Source organism: Bos javanicus, chromosome 27 (genome assembly GCF_032452875.1).
Source record: "Bos javanicus breed banteng chromosome 27, ARS-OSU_banteng_1.0, whole genome shotgun sequence".
NCBI lineage: Eukaryota > Metazoa > Chordata > Mammalia > Artiodactyla > Bovidae > Bos > Bos javanicus.
The window spans coordinates 25,322,047-25,339,941 of record NC_083894.1 but is presented as its reverse complement, the minus strand read 5'-3'; the positions used below and the strand labels follow the sequence as shown (position 1 = coordinate 25,339,941).

At 43.9% G+C, this 17,895-nt stretch overlaps 1 long non-coding RNA gene across 2 annotated transcripts; it reads right to left on the bottom strand.

Annotated features, from left to right (window-relative positions):
* Nucleotides 1-4,902: 4,902 nt before the first annotated feature.
* On the bottom strand, nucleotides 4,903-17,649 carry LOC133239944 (uncharacterized). 2 transcript variants are annotated; one of them, XR_009734046.1, is made up of 4 exons: nucleotides 15,596-17,649; nucleotides 9,186-9,315; nucleotides 5,630-6,155; nucleotides 4,903-5,514 (listed from the first exon to the last, which is right to left on the bottom strand). It is a non-coding gene; the product is annotated as an uncharacterized LOC133239944 (long non-coding RNA). The 2 variants fall into 2 exon arrangements; XR_009734045.1 differs by having other exon boundaries at nucleotides 4,903-6,155.
* Nucleotides 17,650-17,895: the final 246 nt, after the last annotated feature.

Here is a 17,895-nt window from a genome sequence, read left to right as displayed (position 1 = left end):
GGCTCTTGGCTGTCACTCCCCTGACCTGCCACCGGTGTGGTATCCCATCAGGCGCCTGTCACCGACTGACGTGCGCTGGAGCAGAAGCTTCACAGGACAGGGTGAGAAGAGGAAGAATCAGAAACAAACCGGGACACAGCTTTTCTAGAAAATGCTCTCCAATACAACCAAGCCTGTGAGATAGGACTTCAGGGCAAGCATGGTCGCGGAGGGAGGCGAAGCCCGGCAGGTCAGGTCTGAGACTGGGATGTCATGATGATGGGGGAAAAAGATGGTTGGTCCAGGATCAGTTTCTTTGACGTGTATTTCCCTCCATGTGTGCTGTAGAACACTACTTCTGCCCAGTGCCCCAGGAACATAGGGACTCATGGTGAAAACCCTTTTTTAGATATTCTAAATCATTTTTATCTATTTAAAAAAAAATAATTACAGGCTCTCTGGTTTTTGTCTCTCTTCTGCTCTGAGACGTGGGCATTGGTCCATGGGCTGACCCGAAGGACGGTGTCCACAGCTGACACTCACCTGGCTCTCTGACCTTGACTCTTGCTGTAAGAACCAAAGGGTGCCTTGCTTGTCTTCCTGAGGTGCTTCAGCCCCTCTTGCAAACAGATTTCCTGTGGGCTCTCTTGTCATTTAGAAATACTTTTCTTTATCTGAATCACCGTTCCGGTTCCAGCCATTCCCAAAAGAACCGGCTATTCCCAATGTATGAGAAAGTAAATTCTGAAAGTAAGTTGGTACACCAGTCATTTAGAATTTGGGCCTCACCTCCCAGAGCTACAAACTGATACATAATGGCAAAGTTCCCAGGCCAGCCCACAAAAGCCTAACTTTTCCAAAATGAAACATTGGTGGGTGGTAGAGTGGTGAGCATGGCCGCCTTTCAAAATGTAGCTGCTGCTTCTGCTGCTAAGTCGCTTCAGTCCTGTCCGACTCTGTGCGACCCCATAGATGGCAGCCCACGAGGCTCCCCTGTCCCTGGGATTCTCCAGGCAAGAGGACTGGAGTGGGTTGCCATTTCCTTCTCCAATGCATGAAAGCGAAAAGTGAAAGTGAAGTCGCTCCGTGGTATCCGACTCTTAGTGACCCCATGGACTGCAGCCTACCAGGCTCCTGTATCCATGGGATTTTCCAGGCAAGATAACTGGAGTGGGTTGCCATTGCCTTCTCCGCAAAATGTAGCTGAACCAAGGCAATAAAGTGATACTCAGCCCAACCGCGCTTGGCATGGTGTTTCCGTTGGAATGCATGTCCTTTACCAACTGGGAAGCCAAGAAGGCAGAGGGAAATAAATCTTGAGCTGAAATCTCTCTGTAGTTGGGATTTTGCAGCCAGGTACCAGTAAGCCAGCCCCGAGGGTGGGGAAATATGGGATGTAGATGCTCACAGAATCATTTGTCAAATCTTGGGAGCTTCCAAAGAAATGTGTAGAATTAAAATTTAGTTCTGTGGAAGCAGAGCCTCAGTTTAATACCATCTACCAAAGTACTGCAACATCTGTCATCCTGGGATGAGGTCAAAGAGTCTCAATCAAGAGAAGACAAAGGTCCTCCTGGTGGGGGTGGCATCGGGCTCTGGAGACTATCCAGGCGAGCAAGAGATGGGCAGAAATGCAGCTGGGACTCTGGCAGAAGCAGCAGGATGTTGACCACCTGTTTGGGAAGTGGTTTTAATCCATTTCGATACAACAACATCCTGGCCTCAGTTCCTATCAAATGGTTTTCTCTTTTTGAGTTGCCCACTCTCCATCTCTCCACACGGGCCAAGACAACAGGCCACTCAGCAATATGAGAAAAAACAATAGAGAGAGAGTATCTTCAAAACTGATGAGACAGCAAAGAGGCTTCATGACCAAAGGAGAGAAGTAACGAGCTGAGGACCTACTATGTGCTGGTTGCTGTTGCGTCTTTTCCCTGCCTATCTTTCTCCATTCCCCTAAACATCTTATGACATGGGCATTATTATCCCTATTTAATTGATGGAAATTGAAGCCTGAGAAGTGAGACTGAGAACCTTGGACCTATAGGTAAGAGACCTTGCAGGACCTCAAACACATCCTCTGGCTCCAGAGCGATGGTGCTCCCACCACTGGAGCAGAGCATCCCCACATCAATGCCCTAGATGCAAGTATATTTTACTGGTTTTCAACCAGTGGGGGGGCGGGATTCAAAAAGCAAGGATGACCCCATTTTTTCTTAACCATTTTTCATACAGGAAGGGTGATAACTGTACCATGTAGACTTGGCATTGAGTAGTCTTTGCTATACACTGCTGCTGGTCAGACTGAATGAGGAGGTCAGTTTCCAGAGAGCCTGGGCGGACACTGGGCTCTGGTGAGGTTGACACCGAGCTGGACAACGCTAAGAGGTATGGGTTAACCCACTCGTTTGACCGTGTGAGGTACCCAGCTCAGAGAGATGATTGTGTGTATTATTTGATAAGGGAGAGAGGGGGGAGCCCTCTGGTGCAGAGAAAGTGTTTAAGCTTTTTAGATTACAAAAAATTGTGCTGTAACATCCACTCAGCACCCAACTTAAATCTAACCGCAAAATCACATCAAAGCCAATATACAGAAAAGAACTGTGTTTCTCACAAAAATCCCATTTCTTTTCAGTTCAGTCTCTTCCATGATAGTTCCTCGGGGCTCCTGGGCTGCGTTAGAGTCTCCCCCTAGTGGACAGCTGGGACATTTCCGCCTCTGTGATCTGATTTCAGAACAATAGAAATGTCTCGAGGTTTCTATTTTTAAATGTTTCTTTAGTTGGAGCTGAGCAAAAACGGAGACCAAAGGCAGTGGATTTTTAGGGAATGGAGGAAATAGTGGAACTCCTTAGCTTCTCCTAAAGCGCATGCTCAGGAAATCTTCAGAGACCACACCCCGCCCAAAGCACAGGTTTATCTGAACAATTGGGCTCGTGCCTGTGCACACATTGCTGCTGCTACTGCTGCTAAGTCTCTTCAGTCGTGTCCGACTCTGTGCGACCCCATAGATGGCAGCCCACCAGGCTCTCTCCTGGGATTCTCCAGGCAAGAGGACTGGAGTGGGTTGCCATTTCCTTCTCCAATGCATGAAAGTGAAAAGTGAAAGTGAAGTCGCTCAGTCGTGTTCCACTCTTCGCAACCCCATGGACTGCAGCCTACCAGGCTCCTCCGCCCATGGGATTTTCCAGGCAATAGTATTGGAGTGGGGTGCCATCGCACACATTAGTCTCTCAATTCCTCGCCTCCGCAGAGACCCAGAGTTGCGAAGGAAGTCATCACGCATTATTCTGATGTGGTATTCACCTCCCATAAAAAGAAAAATTCTTGTGTTGCATGTAATTGTGCTGTATTAATACTGAGAGAGAGAAAGGGAGCGAGAGAGTAAATATCAACACATTTTAGGCACTGAATTTTGAGAATTTGCCCCGTGTAGAAATTGAGCACTCTGAAATGAGCACAGTAGCTCCGACATGGAGATAGAGCAGGATGGTGGGAGCAGAAAGGCCGGACGAGGCCCAGACTGTGAGACCCACCCTTGGCCCTTCTACCAGGGGCTTCCCAGGACCTCAGCGGCAGGTCAAGCCTTGGACTTCACTGCACCCAAATGGCTCTCTAACGCCAGGGCAGGGGGCAGGGAGTCAGGGACGCCTGAGCACGCCTGGGGCCCTGGTGGCAGAGAGGAACTTCTGCCCAGGCTGAGGTGCAGGCAGCGTCAGGAAAGCAGAGCTGAGCGAGAAGTTAAGGTCAGAGAACCAGAGTCTCCAAAAGGCTCTAGATGTGGATTTGAGAAGCTGAGGCATAAGCCAGGGATTAGAGCCCGGGTATCAGGGGTCTGGAGGATAAAGAGAGGCCAGGCTGGAGGAGTACACAGACCAGGCATCCCAGCCAGCACTGGCTGCGGTGTGCCGGCTGCAGCTGCCTCGGGGAGGGGGAAGGGGAGAGGGGACTGGCTGCATGTGAAGGCAGGGGTGCTTTAAAAAGCTGCACCCCTAAACTGTGGAGGTTCTGGCCAAACCTCCCTCCAGAAGTGGCAAGAGTGGTGTGTGTGAACCAGTCCTTCGCACTGGTGCTGGTCCCGGGTAAGAGTGTGCACCAGTCCTGAAGCTAAGTAAAGCTATAGGGTCATCAGAGGGCCAGTTTCATTCTTGCCTGCCTTGCGTTGTCTCCCTAAATCTGGGCAGAATGGAGACCTTGCAAATACACTAAGAAGAGGTATGTGAACTGGTCTTGTGGAATCTGATTTATGGAGCCATCGGGGACTAGCTCTGATTGGTGTGGTTGGGTAGTCAAGTTGTTAGTTAACTAGAACTTGAGAAGAGGCGAGAGCTTTGTGAAACCCACCTAGTACTAGTAGCTGGTTCCAAACTCTAGAGAAGTTCCCATCTCTTTCCAGTGGGGTCCAAACAGGTAAGTGTCTATCCTACCCCCTGCACTGCACTGAATACAGGATAAGGGTGCCCGTTTGTAAGCTCCCAGGGACCTTATGATACAACCCTCTACATTCATCATCTAACACGGTAGCCACCAGCCCCCTGAGACTACCGAGAACTTCAAAGTGGCTACTCTGAGTTGAGATGTGCTGAATGCTAAGACTTAATATGAAAATAGAATGTCAGCAATCTTGTTTGTACGCTTATACTAACTGCCTGTCAAAATGATAATATTTGGTTGCATTAAATATATTATTAAAATTAATTTCTATTTGATTTTATTTTAGCAGGCTTCCCTGGTGGCTCAGATGGTAAAGTGTCTGCCTACAATGAGGGAGATCTGGGTTCAATCCCTGGGTCAGGAAGATCTCCTGGAGAAGGAAATGGCAACCCACTCCAGTATTCTTGCCTGGAAAATCCCATGGATGGAGGAGCCTGGTAAGCTACAGTCCATGGGGTTGCAAAGAGTCAAACACAACTGAGCAACTTCACTTTCACACTTTCTGATTTTATTTTTTTTTAAATAGACTATTTTTCAGAGCAGATTTCACTTCACAACAAAACTGAGCAGAAAATACAGAGTTCTCATCCATGCTCTCTGTCCCTACACCTGAACCTTCCTCACTGTCAACGCTCTGCAGTTCCATGGGATGTTTATTACAGTTGATGAACCTATGATGGCATATTGCTATCACTCACAGTGCACATCCCTTTACCTCTTAATGGGGCTGCACCACATTTTAAATACCAGTTGGGGCATTATATTTATTTGAGGGAACACTGCTTTACACTGTACCTGGTGGCAAGTCCAGAACAAAGACCCTTAAATACATTGGGTGATAAATGCATACTTAAACCAAATAGACGGACCCAGACTTTGAGATCTTAACCCAATTAAAAGCTGAACTTTGTCCCTTCTTTTTTTTAAAAGATTTATTTATTGATTGAGCTTTGGCTGTGCTGTGCCTCCATTCTGGTGCGCAGTCTTCTCATTTTGGTGGCGTCTCTTGTTCCAGAGCACGGGCTCGGCAGTGGTGGCCTGCGGGCTTAGTTACTCCACGGCATGTGGAATCTTCCTGGACCAGGGATTGACCCTGTGTCCCTGTATTGGCAAAGTGGCAAGCAGATAGTTAACCACTAGACAACCAGGGAAGCCCTGTTCCTTCTTTTTCTAGCCAGTTAGGAAAGAAATTACTCAGAGGAAGTTCTTCACATACCCCGTCAACTGAAAATCTTGTCTCAGACCTGGACTCACTTTCCATGCATTTCTGAAATGTGACAATAACAGCAGCTCGCGGTGGCTCAGGAGGTGACATGGGCCTCCCTCTGGGAAAACGAGCCATCTCGAGTGTCTCTGGGAGTTTCTGGCTTTGGTCCTGTTCTCTCAAAAGGCCAGTTTCAGTCTCCAGTCTCACAGGTCCTGTGCCCGGACCACGTCTCCTTATGTCCCCTCAGGGGCCTGGCCAGCCCGGGGGAGGCAGAGTCAAGGTTGGGTGGCAGACTTGTTCTTTCTTGGCTACACCCTGGTTACCTCGGAGGCTGTTTTTCCCTCTCTGCACTTGGCTGCGGTTATCCGGAAGTCTTGTGCCATAAGCAGATTGGCTTTCCACACCTCACAAACCAGCGCTCGTACTCCCCGCCAGGGCTTGCAGAAGACCGGTCTAATTTCCAAAGCTGGCTGGCATTTGAGGCCAGAATTGGCACGAGCCACTGTCCAAGGCCTGGTGAGAAGGGCTTGTTTGCCTAAGAGGATTAAACAGAGCACAGTCGGCTAAGCTTGCACAGACTTGGTTAAAGGACTTCAGCTCTAATCTCTTACTAGTGAAGGTCTTGTCAGCAACCACCAGCCACGACGGCCTTTCCTTATGGCTGATGCTGCTCGGGACGCGCCTCCTGAGGGTGTCCCAGCTCGTCTTTTTGCTGTCAATCCACTTCCCCTGCACAAACTCCATCTTTATTCTTCTGGAGAATGGACCCGTCTCCCTCCCTCCCTTCTACTCACCCTACCGCTCTCACCCACCAGGCTGCCCCATCACAGAACAGGAAGAGGAAATGTGGTCACAGGCTCACAGCCTCCTCTTGGAAGAACTTACCCAACCAGAACATTCACTTTGTTCCAAAGAAACTTCTGATTGGGGAAAGCAGAGCATAATTCTGGGTTTGTGAGCAATCTCGACCTGCAGTCCCCCTCTCGATTCTGATTTAATATTCTTTCACCTGTTGGTTCTAACACCGACCTTGGAGTCAAAGGTCATGATCGAAAGTCAGTTTTCCCATAATACCTTTCTGTATCATTGAAATATTTAAATTCTTTCTTTTCTGTTAGAGCTATTTTTTCCTCTCTTGTCAAGGAGCTATTAGAAAGTATGTCATGCAAAAAAGAAAATCCTAACTAATGCATCAATATTTTATTTAAGATTCTTGCATGAGATGTATTAGCAGAACTCATCTGCTATGTGTGAATTCTGTGTCTGCGTGATATACCATCAGTGTTAAGTTTTGGCATCAGAGTTATACTGGCTTTATACAAAGGCATTGGAAGCATGTATTTTGCTTACTCTAGGAAGGGTTTTAAAGTGTTAGAATGACCTACTTTTTAAAGATTTAAAATAATCCACTTGTGAATTTATCTGGATCTGGCATCTAGACAACTATTCAACTTCATATATGTTAATAGTAACTCCTTAGGTTTTTATATGTGTCTGCTGATAATTTAACATCATTTTTTTTTTCAAAATTTCCTCCATCTTTGTGCTATCTCTTCATTCTCCTCTCTAATTTTATGGATTTGTATTTTGACCCTCAGTTTTTTGGAGGGTAGGATATCCACCCTCCAAAATAGCTAACAGAGAATGGTTTATATATTTCAGTTAAATGCATTAGGCTTTGGATTCACTTATTTTTCTGCCAAATATCTTTTTTTTCTTTAATTTATTCATTTCAACTCTCAGCATTATGTTTTCCTTGTGCCTTCCTTTCTGTAATTACCTTGGGCTCTTTTTCAGACATCTTGAGTTGAATAATCAACGCATTATTGTGATTACTTTTTATTTATTAATGCTAAGTGCTTAAACCTGATAATTTTCCTCTGAGCATTGCTTTAATCATATCCTTAGGTTATGAAGCACAGCTTTTAAATTTATTCATAATTATTATTGTCTAGGTTTTCTGTACAAATGGGCTGGGCTCTCTGCTCTGAATATCTACCTGCTTTAAGTTTTGGGCTTTCCTATCTTCTGCAGTAAGAGGGGCTGAGGGAGGGAGGTCTTAGAACCCACAGGTGGCTGGTTCAAGGATTCCATCCTATGTTATCCATGCATCTCCTGCCATTCTGAAATAAGAAACTTTAGAATATCACTACAGAAAATGGTTCCTCTTTCCTCTGTGTCCTCTCTGGGAATTTAATTGTTCCAAGTATAGCACCCCAGGTTGGGTTTTATAGAATTCTTTCACTTACTTTCAGAGACGTTAGCGTCCTGCTTAGATCTGGAGAGTTGATGCTTCATTATACATTCAGTCAACATTTATCACGTGCCAAGCACGGCTGTGGTTGTGGGCATCCCTGTTGTTGCTGCTCTAGTTCATGCGTGCGTGCTCAGTCATGTCTTGCTTGACTCTTTTGCAACCCCGTGGACTGTAGCCCACCAGGCTTCCCTCCACTGCTCATGGGACACCCCAGGCAAGACTACTGGAGTGGGTTGCTGTGCCCTCCTCCAGGGGATATTCCTGACCCAGGCATCAAACCTGCGACTCCTGCATTGCAGGCAGATTCTTTACTGCTGAGACAGCAGGGAGGCCCCACTCTAGTTCAATCAGTGCCACATATTCTTCAGGATGGTTTGGGGGTTATAAATATTAGTTCCTGTATGTTCCAGAATTTTACTCCACCATTTTGGAAATCATATATATCAGTAGTTAATCTGTTGGCAAATACTTGAAAAGCTTTTTAGACCCATGAGACTCATAGTAAACTTAAACTGAATTTCCAAGTGACCACATTCATGAATAGAAAAAGAATTCTTTTGACTTAGGCATTTCCCAAGCATTAACTGATCTTTCCTCTCCTAAATAGTATTCACCTTTATGCCTTTTACCTTCCATCAAACAGCAGAGTTTATTGGCCTGATTTATCCTGTTGAAAGCACAAGGCAGGGCTGGTAAGGACATGAGAGGGCCAGGTCTTGCCCTTGCCCAGGGAAAGTCCACACCCCCAGCTCTTTGCAGACCGGACTTTGAATTTGAAAATGTGCTTAGCTTTTCTTGTTATTGCCCGAGGCTCTCTACAGGGGCCTGACAACAACAGCTAATGAGAAAGGTCAGAAGGCATGTCAATAAGCCCATTGTCTGAACTTTTTTTTTTTCCTTAACCTGCACAAATTGGTCCACCATGAAGCCCAGTAAGAGGGACCCTTGGTCCTGGGGTCACACAGTTCCTATGGCTCCTCGAACAAGATTAACCCCAAAGAAAGAGACTCAAAAACTAATCATAAATATGGTATTTTAGCATTTAGGGAGCAAATTAATAAGTCACATGCACTTAAAGACTCATAAATTATTTCCTCTAGTGTAACAGCAAGCCCTTTCTTGATCCCTGAGGGAAAGGTGGTTATGGCTATCTGACCAGCAATAAAGATGAAAAACAAATGCATTAAGATGTGGAAGAAGTTTATAGCTATCAGCCTACTACCTATTTAATAAAATGCATTCTTTTAAGAAATAAAATACATTTTTCATTAAAAAGGAGCTAGTCATAAATCATACTGGAGGTTTTACCTACAACTGGAGAATCGTCAGATGAAGTACAACATCTCTCTGGCAGATTTTTGCTCTGTGTCAATGGCCTCCGTCATCCTATGCTGGATGCCCTGAGCTTCCAGACAGAGCTTGGAGACTGAGTCCAATTCTGCACTCGGGGAAATCAAAGGCAGTGCCAAGTGAGTGTGTAGACGCTCTTCAGTCACTTACCTTGTGTTATGATGACTCAAAAAGCCTTCCAGTTAGAGACCCAAATCGTACACTGGCTTAAGCTTTAAAAAAAAAAAAAAATTCCCTCTGGGGGCTTCCCTCGTGGTCCAGTGGTTAAGATTCCCTGGTTCCAACACAGAGGGCACAGGTTTGATCCCTGATCAGGAAACTAAGATCCCTCATGCTGTGCAATGCAGCCAAAAAAAAAAAAAAAAAAAAATCCTCTTGGGATAAGAGTTGGCAGGCTCTCCTTGAGTGGATGCAGCAGATACAAGAACCTTAGCCCTGTCTTCATACAGTTTTGGGGATGTCATGTCTTAGAATTTCCTGATAAACTCAGCTGGTAAAGAATCCACCTGTAATGCAGGAGACCCCAGTTCAATTCCTGGGTTGGGAAGATCTGCTGGAGAAGGGATAGGTTACCCACTTCAGTATTCTTGGGCTTCTCTGTGGCTCAGCTGGTAAAGAATCCACCTGCAATGTGGGAGACCTGGATTCTTCCTGGGTTGGGAAGATCCCCTGGAGAAGGGAAAGGCTACCTGCTCCAGTATTCTGGCCTGGAGAATTCCAGGGAGTATATAGTCCATGGGCTCACAAAGAGTCGGACGTGACTGAGTGACTTTCACTTTCACTTTGTCTTTGAATTTAGCCTCTCTTGCTAGCCCTTTCTGAAACAGGACAGTGTCACCAAGGTATCTCCCCAAACAGATGGCTCTTTTATTGACTTCTTCAAAGAAACAGGTAGGAAATGGAGAAAAATTGATTGGAGAGGTGGTGGTGAGAATCCAGGATCTCTAAAGCACTCTGTGATTGTGTGTGTGTTTGGGGGGGAAGGTAGGAGGGCTCATGCACAGGACAGTCAGTGCACAGACCAGGACTTGACAACAATGGCCGGGCAAGCTAGAACTGACTTCCATAAAATGCTTGCCTTTAGACCTAGCTCTTAATAAGAGGCTGGTCAGGAAAGCAGCAGATGGAGGCGACAGCAGCATTGAATTTTCCCAGCACGAGCCAGCCTTATCTTTGTAGAGAAGAGACAAAGGTTCCGGGCGAAAAACAACCTTTCCTTCTGGAACTATCTTTGCAACCCTAAAGCTGACTTTCATCCTAAGGGCGTTTGTCAAACTCCAATGGTCAGGTCACATGAAGAAGAAGCCTACAGGGACTTCCCTCGATATCCGATGGTTATGACTCTGAGCCTCCGGGCTGGGGGCATGGATTTGATCCCTGGTTGGGGAACTAAGGTCCTGCATGCTGCACAGCTTGTGTGGCCAAAAAAGGAAAGACCTCAGGACCTCCCAAAGTATGGGATCTGGTAGAAGAGCTTCACACAGTGAAGAGACATGAATTGGATATTTGCTGTCCCTCTCCACCACCATCCAGACAGCAAGGCAAACTTCCTTTATCTAACCTCAGTACTTGGGTAAAGGAACAAAATCTCTGCCTTGATTATTCATAAGCACAAGGCCATTGTATAATTTCCAACCTCAATCCATGTTATCTGTGTAGTCCCAAAAGTTCAAGTGGAGAATTAATATAGAGAGCTGCTGAGTTGGAAGTGGTCCTGGGCTCATGGAACTATGGAAAAAGTGAATACTCTCAGATTTGTCTCATAGAATTGCCACATATGAAGCTTTCAAAAAATATGAGCTCATCAGCACAGATCACATCATCAGCACAGATCAGCTCATCAGCACACGAAATTCACAATGATGGGAGGTCCCTAAGCATAATAGAGAGTTCCAGAAAAACATCTATTTCTGCTTTATTGACTATGCCAAAGCCTTTGACTGTGTGGATCACAATAAAGGGTGGAAAATTCTGAAAGAGATGGGAATACCAGATCACCTGACCTGCCTCTTGAGAAACCTGTATGCAGGTCAGGAAGCAACAGTTAGAGCAGGACATGGAACAACAGACTGGTTCCAAATAGGAAAAGGAGTTCATCAAGGCTGTATATTGTCACCCTGCTTATTTAACTTCTATGCAGAGTACATCATGAGAAACGCTGGGCTGGAGGAAGCACAAGCTGGAATCAAGATTGCCGGGAGAAATATCAATAACCTCAGATATGCAGATGACACCACCCTTATGGCAGAAAGTGAAGAGGAACTAAAAAGCCTCTTCATGAAAGTGAAAGAGGAGAGTGAAAAAGTTGGCTTAAAGCTCAACATTCAGAAAACTAAGATCATGGCATCCAGTTCTATCACTTCATGGCAAATAGATGGGGAAACAGTGGAAAAAGTGACTGACTTAATTTTTGGGGGCTCCAAAATCACTGCAGATGGTGATTGCAGCCATGAAATTAAAAGACGCTTGCTGCTTGGAAGGAAAGTTATGACCAACCTAGACAGCATATTAAAAGGCAGAGACATTACTTTGTCCACAAATGTCCATCTAGTCAAGGCTATGGTTTTTCCAGTAATCATGTATGGATGTGAGAGTTGGACTATAAGGAAAGCTGACTGCCGAAGAATTGATGCTTTTGAACTGTGGTGTTGGAGAAGACTCTTGAGAGTCCCTTGGACTGCAAGGAGATCCAGCCAGTCCATCCTAAAGGAGATCAGTCCTAGGTGTTCATTGGAGGGACTGATGTTGAAGCTGAAACTCCAATATTTTGGCCACCTGATGCAAAGAGCTGATTCATTTGAAAATACTCTGATGTTGGGAAAGATTGAAGGCAGGAGGAGAAGGGGATGACAGAGGATGAGATGGTTAGATGGCATCACTGACTCAATGGACATGAGTTTGGGTGAACTTCGGGAGTTGGTGATGGACAGGGAGGCCTGGCATGCTGCGGTTCATGGGGTCGCAAAGAGTCGGACACGATTGAGCAACTGCACTGCACTGAACTGAAGCATAATACAGCTGAAAAAACAGACCAGAGATGCAGCTTGTAAAAGTTTCAGATATTGATTTATCAGCCAAGCAATATAAAACAGGTATTCAGAACTTGACTCAAAGGAAACAGAAGCCATAGGGGTCGGTGTGAATTTGCTAGTGCCGCCATAACTATGTTCCACAGACTGTGTGGCTTAACGAATGGAGATTTACTTCCTCATGGTTCTGGAGGCTGTAAGTCCAAGATCAAGGTACTGACTGGGGTGGCTCTTTCTGCGGTGTCTCTGGGTGGTTTGCAGACGGCTGTCTTCTCTCTTTGTCCTCACGGTGTCTTTCCTTTGTGTATGTCTGTCCTGTGTCTTAATCTCTTCTTAAAAGGACACCATATCTCTTCATAAAAGTCATATTGGATTAGGACCCATCCCAATGGCCTCCTGTAACTTTAATTACCTCTTTAAAAGCCCTGTCTCCAAATACAGTCACATGCTGAGGTACTGGCATTTAGGATCTCAGTATATGAATTTTGAGGGGACACAATTCAGACCACTACATGTCCTATAAGTATAAGTGAGGAACAAAAGATATATAAAAGCTATCAAGCAGATTTGAGAAAAGATCCAACTAGAACTTCTAGAAATGAACAATGTTATAACTAAACATTTTTTGTAAGCCTCAATGGGTGGTTTAAGAGAAGATTAGCATAGCTGAAGAAAGAATAAGAAAACCGGAAGGCAGACCAGCAGTTTACTTTTTACACACTCCAAAGAGATAAAAAGAAGTAATCAGAATTGACGAAAGACTCCAGTCCTCAGATACAGGCATCCCAAGGAACCCAGCAGTATTTTTAAAAGAAGAAAAAAGAGAAAGAAATGCTCATATATACAATAATAAAACCTCAGAACACTAAAGCCAGAGAGGACCTAAAAATCAGGCAAAGAAGACAGATAGGTTACTTACAAAGAAATGACACATTTGCAACTGATTTCATAAGAGCCATCAGAGAAGCTAGATGATACTGGGAAAATATTTTTCATATGCTGAGAGAAAACAACCACTAAGCCAAAAGTATATGTGCAGTGAAGATATCTTTCAAAAATAAGAGTCAAGTAAAAACATTTTGAGGTAAGGAAAAATAAACTGTGATTAAAGGAAATTCTAAAGGCTTGGCTGAGGCAGAGGAAATAATCTCAGTGGAAAGACCGAGATGAAAGATGGCATAATAGGCCCAGAAAGTGGCAAATATAGGGATAAATCCAAAGAACACTGCAGAAAACAACAACAATAAACTTCTGTGAGTAAAAGATAGAAATAAAATACGCAGCAACAAGAGTATGTAAATTGGAAGGGGTAATAGGATTAAGGTGTTTTAAAATTTTTGAAATGTATGGAAGGAGGGAAACATTAATTACATTTAGAATATGATAAGTTTGCTTATTAATGTTCTAGGATAAGCTTTAGGAGAAAAGAATTAGATATATCATTTTCAAAGTACTAGAGAAAAATGAAGAGATGAGTCCAAAGGAGGCAAAAAAAAAAAAAAAAAAGAGAGCTATAAAGAAAGTAGGATAATTATAAAACACAAAATTGATCTAGATAAAACATTTCAGTGATTACATTGAAATGAAAATAGACTAAATGCCTCAGTTAAAAGTCAAAGATGTCAGACTAGATTTAAAATATCTAGTTAAATGCTCTTTTAGAAGAGACACATCTAAAATATAAGGATCAAAGAGTCCAGAGTACAGAATGAGAAAAGATACAACAGGCAGATCTGAAACATTCCTGCGTTCATGACGCTACTCCTCTTGACTTTTTAAATTAATGTTTAACTCATGAATTTTTAGCCTTTCTTCTTTCTTAATATAATAATTTGAAACCATAACATTTCCTCTAAATAATACTTTGCTGCTGCTGCTGCTAAGTCACTTCAGTCGTGTCTGACTCTGTGCGACCCCATAGATGGCAACCCATCAGGCTCCGCCGTCCCTGGGATTCTCTAGGCAAGAACACTGGAGTGGGTTGCCATTTCCTTCTCCAATGCATGAAAGTGAAAAGTGAAAGTGAAGTCGCTCAGTCGTACCCGACTCTTAGCGACCCCATGGACTGCAGCCTACCAGGCTCCTCCATCCATGGGATATTCCAGGCAAGAGTACTGGAGTGGGGTGCCATTGCCTTCTCCGAAATAATACTTTACTTACAGCCTATACATCTTGCAGGAGGGGTGAAGGATTTTTTTCAACTTTTTATTTTCTATTGGATATAGCAAATAAACAATGTTGTGACAGTTTCAGGTGAACAGCAAAGGGACTCAGCCATACAGAGACATGTATCCATTCTCCCCCAAACTCCCCTCCCATCCAGGTTGCCACATAACATTGAGCAGAATTCCCTGTGCTCCTTAGTAGGTACTTGCCGGTTATCCATTTTAAATACAGCAGTGTGTACATGTCCATCCCAAACACCCTAACTACCCCTTCTCCCCAAAGTTTTTTTTTACCTATATATGACTGCTTTGAAAAATGTTGAATGGCATGGAGATATACTCATAATAATACATTGTCAAATATAAAAATCAAATAGCAAAGTGTGACCGTGATTCTCATTATTCAAAGAAAGATATAACCATACCTATTTATATTGTATATGTACAGAAAAAGGATAAGAAGGAAACACACTAAAATATATGCAGCAGAAACTCAGGATAGGAGGGTTACAAGTATTTTTAGCTTTCTTTATACCTTCCTATATTTCTATAATGAATGTGGGTTATTTTTATAGCCAGAAAAGAATTACAAAAAAAGAAAAGCAAGCAATACTTATAGAATTGATAATTTAACATGCAAAAGTGTATTAGAAGGGGGGACCAGTCTACTCATGTCGTCTTCAATAAGCAGTGTTGCAGTTCCCATTGCTCTTTCACTGTCATGGTCATGAGCAGCAGGGAGACAAGGAATGTGGTCCTGACAAGCTTGTCTCCTATGCCGGGTGGCTCAGAGCTGGTCTTTGCCTGGTTTTGTGATCTCGTGTGCCTCATTGCTACGCAACATGCAATCTCACTCTCCTCTTTCTCTGAGACAAGATGTGGGGGATAAAAGATTCTGAAAGCTATAATAAGCTCTCAAAATTGAGTTCTTGAAAGAGTAACCCAAGGTGCTCTGGGAACGTGAACACCTCGCAAGGTACATGTGCAATTTCTTATCAAAGCGCCCTACGTGCCTGTTTCCCTTTTGAGCTAAATCTGTTCCTCCCCTAGCTGAGCTTTCTGTCATAGAGAGAAAGAGAAGAAAAGGAAATGGCTTTTCCCATGAAGTTCCATGAGGATGCTCTGATGACGCTGGAAAAGCTTCCCCTCATTCATCTACTCACTGTTGACTTACAAGATTGTGTCTCTTCATCTTCAGAAGAGAGAATAATACTGAATTCCTCTGAAGTCCTGAGAAGAGAAATGATGTGTTAGAAATGGTAATATCACAGAATTACCATTCTTTTACCATGTGGTAAAATTACCATGTGGACTCTTCCATCAGGGTGGCTCAGAGTCCAACCATCCATCCATCCATCCATCCAGTCACCTATCTAGCCAATCTAGTGAATATTTGTATAGAAACAATTATGCATCATACAGTGTCAGTTGCTGCAGAGAAGGGAATAAGATATAATCCTTGCCCTTGAGAACCTCATGAGCAAACAAAAAGAGGCATGTACAGAGCTCATTATAGTACGAGTTAGACTAAGTGCTAATGTTTATCATCTCTATGTGAAATGCCGAGGAGGAGATAAGTGTATAAATAATTTCCCCTGCCTTAGAGCGGCTGGCTGAGCCTCTCACTGGGGATATAACATGTAAGCCTAAGAAACAGTTAGCTGACAAATCCTGCTGATATTCCCATGAGTGACCTTGGACTCAGAGTTCAAGAACAAGCTATGGAAAGTGTCCTCCCTGTCTCAGAGATGTGCTTTCTCCATGTGCTTGGAAGCAACAAAGGTATTTCTGTGAAAATGTGCATCTCCTCTGTGTGTGGGCCAGTCTGCCGGCATGTGTTTTTATAAACTGCTTTCATCAGCTTCTCACCTGCTTAACTGCAATTCCCAGACCTCACGAGACCCATCCCTTAACCAGGATATAGCTTAATTCTGTGTACGACTGACAAGGGTGGCATTTAAAGCAATCACAACAGCAGGTGGATGCCCTAAATGTCCCAGGAGCGCATTTTCCAGACCAGCCCTGACCCAAAGAACTTTCTACCCTGATGGAAACGCACTGTCACAGCTGTAGGCTCTAGCCCAGGCCGAGAGTGAGTGCTTAGAATGCGGCCAGCGAGACTGAAGAATGGAATTCTTCATTCTGTCTGATCTTAATTAATAAATTTGATCCAAATACCTTAATTTTTATTCATTCCAATTTAAATCGTGGCTACTATATTGAATAGCAGATTCTCGATCATGAAGCTGAAGGACATGTAAAGGACATGTAAAGTAAAGGGTTTTCCCTGAATGAAGAGGTATCCTGGGAATTCACAGAATCACTCAGCTCCCAAAGCGGTAAAACTGGACCTCTGCTCTCAACAGCCAGATAGACCCACACCACAGAGTCCAACTTCTCATCTCTCTCCACCCCACCCGCAACTGCAATCTAGTGGTTTCTAAAGGTTTTTTACTCCAGTGGAACAAAGGACTCATATGACCGCTTAACACAAATTACATTAGCCTGAATCTTAACCCCCTGATCTTGCCTTTGCCAATTCAAGACTTTTCATCAGAGTGAATGGAAAGATCAGGACACTCTCAGTGGCACATCAATAGATCCTGGAATGAGGCCCAAGAGTCTGAATTATTAAAAATATGTCTAGGTAATTCTTCCGTGCTGCCAGATTTAGAAGCCATGTTGCTTCAAACCAGAATCAGAAACACACTAGAGAATTTATTGAGCATTTCCTTACACAACAAATATTTATTGAACATATGAGCTCTGCTTTAGTATAAGTTAGGGAATTAACAGTGAACAAGACAGACAAGATTGCTGTTATATAATCCAGTGTAGGAAGACAAAAATCAATAAAGACAAAAATAAAGCTATAAATCAATAAAACGATCATTTCAAGAAAAGAGTGTTCATCAACATGCAGGAAAATAGTGTAATGAGATAGAGATTGAAGAGGTTTGGAAGCTGCTTTAAACGGAAGTTGGGGAAGTTCTCTCTTAGGAGGTGACAATAAAGCTGAGAATTGAAAGGTGCAGGGTTAATTATACTGAGGTCAGGGGGAAAAGCATTTCTGGCAGGAGGAACAGCAAATGCAAAGACACTGGTGCAGGAACAAGCGAGGGGTGTCTGAGGTCTAGAAAGAAGGCCAGTGTAACTGAGCCTAACAGGATGAGAAGGGAGGCAAGGAGGACTGGGTCAGACCATGTAGATGGGGCTCAGATTATGACCATGGCAAGCAGCCTAAATTTTACTCTGTTATGTATTTAGATACCATTAACAAGATTTAAGCAAGAGGGCAAAGTAGCAGATTTACACTCTTCAGAGGTTATTTGGCCTGTTAGGTAGAGAAGGCAGTACAGTAGGGGAAGTTGGACACAGAAAGAGAGGAGTTATTGCTGTGGGCTAGGCAGGAGATGATGACGGATGAGGCTGTAGCAAAGGATGTGGTGAGGTGATTAGATTCTGGGATATATT